We start from the raw sequence: 8559 nt of genomic DNA, 5'->3' as shown, positions 1-8559 counted from the left end.
CACGAACCCGTGTCCCCTGCATCGGCAGGCGGACTCTCAACCACTGCGCCACCAAGGAAGCCCAACACTGGGAATTCTTCTAAAGATACTTTGTTGGAGAGGTGGTCTGTTAATGCTGCCTATTAAATATAATATACATATAATATAATATACATATTTATTTATATGTATATATAATATACATATTTATTCTGTTTCTCTGGAGAACCCTGATGAATACATGCAGTGATGAGTTCCAACAATGTATGTGCACTAGACATAGTTCTATGCATAATGCAAGGTAGAAGTTTCCAGGTTCTAAAAGATAGGGATGGATAAATGTGGGAGTTCAGAGGGTGATGGATGAGACAGTTTGCTATATAAGGGGCAATGGACCTTTGACACTGAACTGTGAGAAAGAGAGTCCAAACTCTACTGAGCATCTATTTTTACAATATTAGTGCACTTAATTCCCCATAAAACTCCAGAAGCTAAACACTATACATCTTATTTTCTAGACTAGGGAAGTCACATTGAAAAAGGAACAGCCAGAATTCAAATCCAGGTCTGTTGGTTCCAGGGCCTTTATTTTGGGCTCTTAATACTCCACGGGCTAAAGTCAAGATCATCAGACAATCTAGACAGCAGAATCACCACTGAAATTAGTCTCAACAAGCTTGAACCCTAGTCAACTAAGGGTTGAACACAAGCCAACCTCCTGGTATCTAGAAAGTAAAAAGTCAAGCTTCACACTCAGGATCTAAAAAATCAAAGTCAACAGATGATTGGTTTAAGAAGATGTGGTATACACACGCACACACAGACACACACATACACACACACACAAACGCACAATGGAATATCACTCAGACATCAAAAAGAATGAAATAATGCCATTTGCAGCAACATGGACGGACCCAGAGAATACCATACTAAGTGAAGTAAGTCAGACAGAGAAAGACAAATATTATATCACTTATATGTGGAATCTAAAAAGTAATACAAATGAGTCTACGTACAAAATACAATAGAAACAGACTCACAGACATAGAAAACAAACATGGTTACCAAAGGGGAAAAGGGGGGAGGATAAATTAGGAGTATGGGATTAACAGACACAGCCTACTATGTATAAAGTAGATAAGCAACAAGGATTTACTGTATAGCACAGGGAACTACAATCAATATCTTGTAATAACCTATAATAGAAAATAATCTGAAAAATATACATATATAACTGAATCTCTTTGCTGTACACCTGAAAGTAACCCAATATTGTAAATCAACGACATTTCATTTAAAAAAAAGACACGTAAGAGATTCAGTTTTGGCATCTGTAAAATGGGTATAAGATACCCGTTCATGGAGATGTTGCAAGAAATAAATGGTGTAACTTATGTAAAGCATTATGATGCTGTCTAGTGCTAGAGAAATTGTGCTGTATTTTGGATATTTACTTCCATTCTCATGGCTGTTCTATGCCAGCACAATCTTGCTGAATATGCCACACACCCCTTGTCCTTCTTCAATTAATTACTCCTTTGGTTGCTTTGCAACCATTCCTCATAGACCCAATTCTCTAGCAACTCTGACACTTCTGGCTGGAAATGGTGGGTTTATGGCCAAGTGTTCTTACCCTGACAGGTTCTAGAGCGATCCCTAGGAAGATTTATAACTTATAATTTTCCCTCCAGTGTCACCTATAGAACAACACAAATCCTGGGAAAGTCTTTACATCTACACTTTTATCAATCTATTTCTAAGGCATAGTGTCTCTAAACCATAGTGATTCACAGAGTTATCAGGAGGAGCTTAATGGGTGATGAGGGATTTAAGAGCTTGACCTTGGAATCGTGCATCTATTACTCAAACCCTAAAAGAGGGCGAATGTGGATGTCATCTATGTGTGTGCCTTTAAGACAGGACAGGGGCAGGAACACAGCAGGCAGAGTTAGGGGCATACACTCCAAACTTGGACTTATTTAAATGGCAATGAAATAACAGCCAATCAGAAACTCCGAGTCAGTTTCTTTCATCATTAAATGACAGCTTCAGGTCAACAATGGTGCTACATCCTCAGGAGATACTGGATGTCAGAGAATATAAACTCTCACCCCAGGTGGCTGGGGAGGTACAGCCATGAGTCAGGAAGTCAATAACTAAACTCTTTTCTCAAGGTTATTTAGCAGCTGGAAAAGTTTCCATAAAACTCCAATGGTCCCCTCTGGAACCCTCTGACCAGGCTGATTCTTACAATGAGTGTTAAGTTCCAGTGGGGGCCATAAAAGAGATCAATAATGATGACAGAAGAGGCTCAACAAGGTTAGCCAAAGATTGAACCCCACAGGGGAGGCGGAAGTCTTCTGCCTATGAGTGCCAATGGGCCTTTATTGCCCATTGTAGGGAGGAGTGAAAGGCTGAGAGAAGCAGAAGGATTTAGAAAACTCCCAGGTTGACAGTTAAATTTCTAACTCCTCCACTGCCTTCTTTGGTAATCAGAGAATCTAACTTAGGGGCTGGGACTGGACTAGGTCTTATCCAACTTCATTTGGAGGCACCAAAGTGAGATGGGCTTAGCTTGTCCTGAGTTCTTTCTCCCATGGGTAGACGCTGGTTCCACTGGGGCCATGCATATGTGAGACCAGGTATGGCCAAACAAGTGGCCTCAGGCCCTGGCTTTAAAAAGAGAGAGGACCTGGTAGACCAGAAAATGTTTTTACCATCAGACACATTGACACTGAACTCCAACCTTGATTCTCTAATGCCATATTTGCATCTGGTGTTCCTTTCTGAGGAAGGTGGGCAGTAATACATTCTTTCCAGGGTCACTTGGTGATTCAATGAAATAATGTGATCAAATCATCGAACACTGCTGGGCACAGATTAAGTGCTCAGAAAATGACAATTTTCTGACCCAGTGCTTTGCAGACCTGGAGAAATTGTTTCACTGAACAAATGTAGATTTTGTCTCAGACCTTAGAAACTTAGATGGATTGGGGTCTGCTCACCTCTTTCATCTTCAATTCAGTTTGCCATCTTCCCACCTGCCTTCCTGCCTCTTCTGTTCCAACGTAGAGCTGGTCCATCTTCCGTTACTATTTCTGTTCATAACACGCACCCAGGTATTCTTGTGCTTAGGACAATCCCTCCCCAGCTCTGCACTCCTTTCTTTGCATCAGGTGTCCTTGGCTAACTTTACAAGCTGTTGCTCTGCTCTGTCTGTCCTTTGTGACCTGACCTCCATGCAGGCTGGGAGCCAGAATTCAGAATAGAAAGTCCCAGCTGCCATCTTGCGATGAAGAAGAAAAAGGTTTATCTCGTTTATTGGCACTTTCCAGAGCAGAGAGAACAACTCACATCTCAATAGATTAACTCAGGACAGGAAAAAAGTGCTCTGAGCAGTCAGACTTTCTGGTGGAGTGAGGTTTCCTTCTGAACATTGATGGGTGAGTCTGGACAAGGAGAAAGGTCATTCCATTCAGAAAGGATAGGATATACAAACACACAGAGACAGGTTCAAAAATGTTCTTTGTGGTTGAAGCAGAGAACGTGTAATAGGAGATGAAACTGGGGAAGAAACGGGGTGCCTGATGGGAACAGGTGGAAGAAAGGGGGCAGAGAAAGAGGCAAGAAGACAGGTCCAGAAATTACAGTGAACATTTACTGTGTCCTTTTGCAGGAATTCAAAAGGGACCGTGAGAACGTTTATTTAATTATGCCAGGGTCAGAGATAAGGACTCCTTTAAACATAGACCTAAAACAGATGCCACTGCTACAGGACAGGGCTCCCTCAGTCACTCAAAAACGAGGAGGAAAAGAAAACCTTGGAACAAGTATTTTTGGCTCAGGGTAAAACAAGCTGAATTACTCAAGTTCTTACAGTCCTGTTTAAAAGGCACAATTCACCATGAGTTCAAAACATTTTCACATTGAAGATGACAATTCAACAGTGAATTCTCAGAGATATTAACAAGAGGAGTGATGAGGAACACAGTGAAGGAGTTAAAATTTGAAGGAAAAAAGGATTGGGGATTATATGGACTTGAACTATGGAAAAGGCTGAGATGCATTCAAGAAAGCAATAAAGACTAGTGACCCAGAAACTCCCTGCTCACTTATGATAAAATATCCAGTTAATACCAAATAAAAGATTCAAATAGACTTGTTATTGTTCTTTAGAAAGTCTCTCTAAAATAATGCCGAAATCCCCCCGTCTTTTAAAAGCACTTTCACAAATAAAATGTTGCCTTTAGGAAAGAAGATTGGCTATGGGGAATAAGCAGCTTAGTTTGAAGGGAAAAGATAGGAGAGGAGCATAATTTCCATACTTAGAATTGTCCTTAGACACTGTTTCAAGAAGCCTGCCTTGCAAACAAGATCCACCCTTCATTTGATATAGGTATGTATGGGCTTTTGATCACATACACACACTTTGAACACAAAAAAGCAGGCCCTTTTAGTGAAAGAGATGGGAAATCAAATTGACAATTTCAGTAAATGGTGAACAGTACTCTACAAAAGAAAACATTTGGTACTTTAAATGCACAAATAAGGGAATGCTCAGTGGTTGGGAAAATCAGGAGGACATCATAGTGGAAGTGACAATTGAGCTGGTTCTTGAAGGATCAATAGGAGTTCACCAGATTGCAGGATGCCTTCTACTTGGAAAATATGGGTCTGTCCCACTGCAGAGAACAGTTAGAAAGCCTCACTGAAGTGGGTTTATTGGCTAAAGGAGAGTACATGTGGCTGGGCAAAACACCAGGGATTTACCAAATTGCAGACCAAAGAGTCTTTATCTTATTTTTTGATCTGTGAATTAACCAATGTTGTTTATGTGAAGACATATCTGAAAAGGCATCTGAGGGATGCTTAATGGTGGGTATTTTCTCAAACCTAGGGGAAAGCATGAGTCAGGTCAAGCCCAATCCCTCTCCCTTCAGAAAAAAAAAAAAGCCAACTAAGATTTTCTGTCCTCCCTGTGTTAGTTTTCCATGGTTACTATAACAAAGTATCACAAACTGGGTGACTTAAAACTATGGAAGTTTACTCTCCCATAGTTCTGGAAGCCAGAAATCTGAAATCCACATGTCAGCAAGATCAGTTCCTTCTGAGATCTCCAAAGGAGAATCTGTTCCATGGCTTTTTCACAGCTTCTGGGACTGCCAGTAATTCTTTGAGCTCCTTGGCTTGTAGACCCATCACTCCAACTTCCACCTTCATTGTCACATGGCCCTTCCCTCTGTGTGTCTCTGTGTCTCCTTCTGTTTCCTGTAAGAAGACTCATCACTGGATGGAGGGTCCACCCTAAATCTAGGACTATCTTATCTTGAGATCTTCAACCAAATTCTATCAGCAAAGATCTTATTTCCACATAAGGTTGCATTCACATCTACCAGAGGTTAGGACTTGGACATAACTTTTGGGGGCTACTATGCAACCTACTACACTCCATTCCATTTCTTCCAAAGTTTTCTCTTCTAGAGAGAAGGTGACCCTATAACTGTAAAGAGTGAAAATGGGAACTACTAATAATTATGCAGTTCAAGGTAGATGGTGGCCCATCTAGAAGATGTGGTACATATATACAATGGAATATTACTCAGCCATAAAAAATGAAATAATGCCTTTTGCGGCAACAAGGATGGACCTAGAGATTGTCATACTGAGTGAAGTAAGTCAGACAGAGAAAGTGAAATATCGTATGATATTGCTTATATGTGGAATCTAAAAAAATGGTACAAATGAACTTATTTACAAAACGGAAATAGAGTTACAGATGTAGAAAACAATCTATGGTTACCAGAGTGAAAGTGGAGGAGGGATAAATGGGAGATTGGGATCGACCTATACACACTGCTACATATAAAACAGATAACTAATAAGGACCTACTGTACAGCACAGGAAACTCTACTCAATACACTGTAATGACCTCTATGGGAAAAGAATCTAAAGAAGAGTGAATATATGTATATGTATAACTGATTCACTTTGCTGTACAGCGGAAAGTAACACAACATTGTAAAGCAACTATACTCCAATAAAAATTTAAAAAATTAAAAAATTTAAACAAAAGAAAGTGAGCTTGAGGCAAGGATGAAAGTGCTCTCACTTTATTTGAGGGTTGAGAGTCCAGGACAGGGAGGCTAAAGGAAAGATGGGAGTGAGGCCAGGAAAGATGTGAAGCGATGCTACATCCTGGATTTCAGGGACGGCTACCACTTCATGACAAGCTACGAAGAAACACATCACTTCTGCTCAGTGGGCAGGGCGGCTTAGCAAAAGGGAATTTCTTAGGAAAAGCTGCAAGAAGGAACTACGACTAGGAGGAGACTCCGTAATGGAGAAAGAAGGAGGAATTTATTTGCCCAGGCCCTTCTACACCTGTCTCCTTTGGTCAAGATTCCCCCTTATGGAAAACTGATTCTCCACATTTCAAGGTTATATCATTTGCCCTTGAATATCCCTCAAGGAGGTTGGATCCCCTCCCCCATGGTGTGGCATTGCATCCAAGAGCAGAAGTGGAGGGATGACTTGGGGCGGGCAGGGCTCAGCTTATTGGGAATGAGGGTGATCCAGGTCCACGGCTTCAACTTGATCCCAGACAACCCAGCTAGGCTGGCAAGGGCACTGCCAGAGATGAAGCAAAGTGGTCCAGAAGGTGGGGGTGGTATATTCTCAAAGAAGGAAGCTGTCGAGGGAAGTCTAAGAGGGCTTATATTTGTGCCAAATACTAGTATCAAGACACAGTGTTGATGGAGACAGTTCTTATATCAAGTGTTTGCTCCAAACATCAAAGATGTTTACTTTCTAATTGTGGGAAGAGCAGTGGTACTATGGAAAAGCGGCACAGAGAATTTATTAATTAACAATTCCCTTTCAGAGCAGAGATGTTAATCTAAAAGAATAATAATAAATTACCCTCGACCACGTGATTTAGGGGAATATATAATACTTTGTTTTGCAATACAGAAAGTAAGCAATGAAATGACATGTATATTTTTCACCTGAATTATTCTTTTTTTTTTTCTGCGGTACCCGGGCCTCTCACTGTTGTGGCCTCTCCCGTTGCGGAGCACAGGCTCCGGACGCACAGGCTCAGCGGCCATGGCTCACGGGCCCAGCCGATCCGCGGCATGTGGGATCTTCCCGGACCGGGGCACGAACCCGGCTCCCCTGCACCGGCAGGCGGACCCCCAACCACTAAGCCACCAGGGAAGCCCCTCACCTGAATTATTCTGTACTTTTTTTATTTAACAGAGAGAGAAGGAAGAGAGAAAAATAGCATCTACCCACAGCACACTTTTTATTATTATTATTTTTAATGGCAAATCTTGCTAGAACCATAATGAAGCTCTGGAAGAAATAAAAACTTATGATCAGAACAAGCATTATAGACGTTTATGTAAAACTGGAAGTGAATAGTATTTTCCCATCTGTTACTAATTCATAAGCGGAGTCTCTCTGGTATTGTGACTGAAGTACGTTTTTATAATTCATTTCTTGGCTTCAACTGTCAGGGAGTTCTCGTCTTTGTTAATTTCACAACATCAGCTGTTCATGAGGAAGTTACCATTATGACTCTGAGTCAACATGTTATCAATTCCAAGAGGAGAGGATGTAGTCATATAAAGTGGTGACTTGGAGGTTTTAAAATACAAGCTGTATTTCTAAACACTCGATGCTCCCGGAAAGTATCGAGGGATGTAGGAAAAGGCTCAGGGGCTGGATCTGAGGATCCCCTATGCACGATAACAGTACACCAGGCCGTCCCGGGATCCTACAACCTTGTCTGTGCTTGTGCCTTCAATGACGCCAAAACCCATTAACTACTCATTAGCAAAGGTGAACATTTGATGGAAAAGGAGTGATCTGCTGCCTGGGTGAAAGAGAGAGAGAGAGAAAGAGAAAATTGGGGGGAGTGCTAAGCTTAGACAATCCCACCCTTTACATGATAGTCTAGGAAAACTCCATCACTAAGAGAAAAGCAAAACCACTGTTTCTTAATGATAGCAACTACAAGCAAATATTTTGCCGATCCAAAACGTTTAAACACAGAGTATTATTTTAAGCAATCAACCCTTTCGCTGACATTTGTGAGACACACAAAATTATACTGAACCTGATCAAGCTGTATTGTATTTTAGTCCCATCCGTGGAGCTTTTAGCAAAATAAATGTCCTTTTCCTTTTCTTCCCTGTTACAATATCACTTACCAGGTGAATTTATGTCTTTCCTTATATGTTGTCTGAGCGATAGCATTTTTACTATGAAAACAGTATTTATTTGGTTATTTCATATGCAAACATAGTCTGAAACAACAAAATGTAGAAGGAAATATGTATGATATTTCCCAGAATATGAATCTTGTATTATTAAACTAGCTGGGTTCATTTCTTTGAAGCTTTCTATCCTCTTTTTGCTAGTATTACGGAACCTAAGAGGGTTTAGCAGGTATAAAAAATTTGTACAATACTTTAGAAAAACGTAATTTCAAAATGAATCAAGTTTAAAATGTGTATATTGTCTGACACAATAAGTCCAAAAGCAGGAATTCATCCTAAGGAAATAATACTTAT

This window comes from Lipotes vexillifer, unplaced genomic scaffold, assembly GCF_000442215.2.
Source record: "Lipotes vexillifer unplaced genomic scaffold, Lipotes_vexillifer_v1.1 scaffold1120, whole genome shotgun sequence".
NCBI lineage: Eukaryota > Metazoa > Chordata > Mammalia > Artiodactyla > Lipotidae > Lipotes > Lipotes vexillifer.
The sequence above is the reverse complement of the archived record's forward strand: the minus strand, read 5'-3'. Positions refer to the sequence as shown.